This window comes from Camellia sinensis, chromosome 1 (assembly GCF_055761805.1).
Source record: "Camellia sinensis isolate YWXY chromosome 1, ASM5576180v1, whole genome shotgun sequence".
In the NCBI taxonomy this organism is placed as follows: Eukaryota; Viridiplantae; Streptophyta; class Magnoliopsida; order Ericales; family Theaceae; genus Camellia; species Camellia sinensis.
In genome coordinates this window covers 67954010-67958676 of record NC_138961.1, presented here as the reverse complement: position 1 = coordinate 67958676, position 4667 = coordinate 67954010, and positions in this window count along the sequence as shown.

Here is a 4667-nt window from a genome sequence, read left to right as displayed (position 1 = left end):
AACCCCCGATTCTCGAATTTGGGGACTTCATCTAAATATTCCGTGTAGGCGGCACTTTTTCCTGCCTCAAATGCCGCAGAAGCCTCAAAATCGGCTTTTTCCTTGGCCACCTTCAGCTCCTCTAACTGAGCCTCCACCTCGGCAAGCGCCTCCTTGGTTAACTTGAGCGATTCTTCGCTCGCATTTGCCCTACTCTCAGCATCAGAGCGGAGCTGTTCAGCTGAGCGAGCCCTCTCCTCCTCTACTTCAGCTCGCGCGCTCTCCATTGCGGCTCTTATCACTTCGAACTCAGCCTTACTCTTTTGACCGTCCGCCTCTGTTTGCAAACGATCAATCCTGCCAAGGGCATCATGCAGGCGGTGGCCTAGGTCCGCGATCCTGCCAACCGTCTGCAAAACAAGTTGGGATCATCAGATATCTTAATGAAAACAAATTCAAGAGAATTTGAGATGGTCACTTACCAGGAGCACCGACTGCGCAGATAGGGCTACCGCCATAACATTCGGCACGGCACGAAACGCTGCGGTGTCAGCCGGCAAGGAAATTGAAGCCGCTAGGCTCAACGCCGCGACTGGATCCTCAATGGCTGAAGCGTCAGAAGAGATCGACGTATCTTTGATCTTTGGCTGAACAATAAAAGGAGCAACCACGTCCAACTCTTCTAAACGAGGCCGTTTGGAAGCAGGGCTAATCTCCGACCCAGCCTCTCCCTCGCCACTACGTTTTTTGCCCCGCTCCACCGGAATCAGCCATTCGTCAATGACCTGTTCAACTTCTTTCCCCTCTTCGGCCGCAGCAACCCGAGCCGTCTCTTCAATAATGGGTACGAAAGTTTAACCAAGGTGGTCTCAGAATGGGCGGCCTCGGCTTTCTTTCGAGCAGCCATTCGCTCGGCATTTTTCTTTCGCGCCATCTACGTAAGGCTTTCCCCAGCCATACCTTTGGAAAAATCGCCGGGTAGGTCTCCCAAATTCGCAAAAATATCTCCATAAGAAAACTCTGCCCGACCCGAAGTGGACGGTGTAGGCTGGTTAAGTCCGGCAGCCTCAAACGCTGAGCGTATCGCCTCGTCGACCTCTTCAGTGACCTCTCTGGTTGGTTCGGCAACTACCTCTACCACCGGCTCGGCGTCTTCCCCCGAATCCGAATCTTCGAGGCCAATTTTCCTAAGGCTCTTGAAGTTGGGAAAGAGAAGAGTCGAAAGGTGTTGATCGCTGGATGGAATTGGAATGCCGTCCGCGGCCGAGAATGTAGTATAAGTAGGTTCGTATCGGAGGAGTATGTGAGCAGCTCTCCCTTGCTTTTGTACGTTTGGACGGCCGAAGTATCTGAGTGCAGACTTAATTTCCTCAAGGACTGCGTCGTCGGTTGAGGGAAGAATCTTCTTCAATCTGTTACCTGCAAAGAACAAGGGGTGATTAAAGAAAAAAAAAAGCCGAATAAAAGGCAAATCAACAAACACAAGCCGTTACATGGCAACCTGGATCACCCTTTCATCTGGGAATAAGGTCTAGGCAGTCTTCGCCTTCACCGAACTCCCAATTACCTCGGACATTGACCATTACATCGTCAACCCTCTTACCAAAACTGGCAAGCATGGTTATCAAGTGATGGTCAGTGTCCTTGGCCCTGAGAAAGTATCGCCCCAACCGACCGGAAGATTTGGCCGAAGCGTAGCAGTGCCGAATCGTCGGAATGCCAAGGTTGATCCTAAGGCGTCGGTTCAACTCTATCACCCCCATGATGATTCGAAAGAAATTTATGTTGGGTTGAGAAGGAATCAGACTCCAATAGCGAAGGACGGCCCTAAGTAATGGATGTAGGGGAAAACGGACTCTGCCCGCCGCTATGGATAAGAGAGGGAAGACGATTGTATTTTGATCCTCCCTCTCCATATCAAGAGTACTGTCCGTTACAAGAGATAAGTGGACATCGCCGGGAATGGAAAAGTGTCGCCAGAATCCGGAAATACGACCCTCAGAAAGGAGGTCTTTCAAGTGTTTAGCCATTTTCGCGGGGATTCAAGGTTCTGCCGAAATCAAAATGACAAACAGAAAATAGGGTTGCAAAGAAGAGAGAAGAAGACTAATGAGTAGACGGGGCAAGGATAGACGAAGAAGAATTACAAAAAACGCGAGTCAGAGAAGGGATGCCCGCTGGCGGTCCAAGAATCTCGAATACTCGACAAAATGTGCACTCGAAAAGACTGAAATTTCAAATCGCAATAAATGTGAGACGCACGAATGAGGCGGGAAAGTGTAATGATGACCGAAAATGTGTGTGCATTCTGACATCTGTATTGGGACACGTGAAGCCGCCTGACCTATTTGACTTTTCCAATTCATGACCAAACACGCCGATTAACTACCGTCAATGGGGAGTTCGGGGGGCAATTGTGGGAGCCGAATAATGGCAAAATCAGAAGGTGCGTACCTTAGAAGACTGATATTAATCGGCTGTATCCTACGAGAATGGGAAGCCGAATAAAATACATGTGCCGGATAAGTGTAGATCCTTAGAGCCGAATAAGAGAAAGGACAATGATTAAAAAGCAGGCCCTGGCCTCGAGGATCAAAAGGAACAGATATAAATACAGGAACAATGGATTGAGAAAGGTATGTAAGAATCACTTCACTTAACTTAGAAAAGAAGCTATCTTGAATGTCTGAACTGACTTGTCCATCGGAGTGCTAATTCCGGCATCCCCGACCGGAGTGTTTGTATCTTTTCAGGTGACTAGCTGAGGATCACTAGTGTCTCCCAGGATCTAAAGAGTATTTCCAAACCACATCCCCACAACTACTTATCTATTGAAAGTTTTATTTTAACTTATTTGTTCAAATCTTTTTTTTATCTATTCAATTTTTGAACTTATCTGTTCAAATTTAAATCTATCTATTGAAATTAACTTAGTCTATTTTTTTCCTATTTGTTGAAATTTACTTACTCTATTTTTTTTTATTTGTTGAAATTCATCAAGCTTGTTTTTTCTATATCTGTTCAATTTTTATTTCTATATATTGAAATTCGCATACATACACATAGGTATATATAGAGGTCCTATCTGCCAATTTTTTTTATCTGTTCAAAACCTAACTCTCTCTCTCTCTCTCTCTCTCTCTCTCTCTCTCTACAAACCCACTATCTATTCATAGAAATTAAAGGTTTTAGAGAAAGTTAGGAAGCACAAATACGAGACCACCCTCTTTCTTTATCAAATTAGCACTTTGAAGCTTGTGAAACGACAAGTTCATGAATGGCGATCTACTGAAAATACTGTCATAGTTAGTGATCTCAAGTACTGCCACTTTCATGATAGAGTCAAACTCTCTCTTGTTTTGTGCGGCAACGAAGGTGGTGGTGAGGAGGTCAGAGAAGGAAAAAAAGACGATGATGGTAGTGATGAACCCAAAAGCCAGATCTACTCTCTCTGGTTTTATGCGACGATAAAGGTTGTGGTGAGGAGGTCATAGAAGGAGTAGAAGATGATAGTAGAGGTGGTGGTGTTGAAGATGATGATGGTGGTGGTGATGAACCCATAAACCAGACCTGTTCTCCCTGGTTTTGTGTAGTGATGGAGGTTGTGGTGAGAAGGTCAGAGAATGAGAAGAAGACGATGATGGTGGTGGTATTTTAGATGATGATGATGGTGGTGACGAATTCAGAAACCAAATATGCGGAGGAAAAGCAGAGCTTGGGTGTTATCATCATAGGGACAGATAGAGAGAGAAAGAAAGAAGTGGGTTTGTGTCCTTATGGACTTAATCATGTCCTTATTGACAAAATAGTTTCGCAAGTGAACCTTTGGATGAATGAAATTTAAATTTGAACCTATGACTTGAGCACCTTAATATAAAACTTCATAATTTTAAAAGCGAATTTTAAGTTTTTTTCAAATTGGACCTCGAACCTAAATTTTTTCTTTAAAATATTTTATATGTAAAATTTAATTTATATTCTTTGCTTTGGGAATTACCAAGGCCACTAGTGATATGTTTACCTTTTAATTGACACCACTAATTTAAATTCTTAGAGTGGCCATTGGCCTTAAAAACTCATTTAATGAAAAAAAAAAAAAACTGAAACTTTTTTTTTGGGTCGCACTGTTAATGCAATGAGTTTAGGAACACAATCGACTCAAGAGTATATCATAAAAAATATAGATGGAGTATTTTGAGTAAAATTTCTTTTAATAAAGGGCCAATCATCATCCAATATATATTGCCACGTTTATATATATATATAGTGATTAATTTCATAATTTGTTGCGTGTCTCAAAACTTATTAATTAGTAATGAGGTGGAAATTACCAAAAAAAAATAAAATAAATAATAATAATAATAATAAAAAAATGATAACAGTATTAGACAAAGAAAGCGTGCTAAGCACAACGATAGCCCATGTGCAAATTCCTTCCCGGTCCTTTTGAAAATTAATAATAATAATATAATGATTGTATTTTTATGCCATGAATTATTATTATTTATTGAAAGAGTAAATTATAAATATATTTTTTGAGTTAGATTTTTTTTATATTGGGATCTCAATATGAGAGAACTTAAGAGATTTGGGGTGCACACCGTAGGACCCGTTTTGATAATCCAAACTATTCACTTTCTAGAATTCGTTGTATAGAATATTCATGCAAAAAAAAGGATGATCGGACA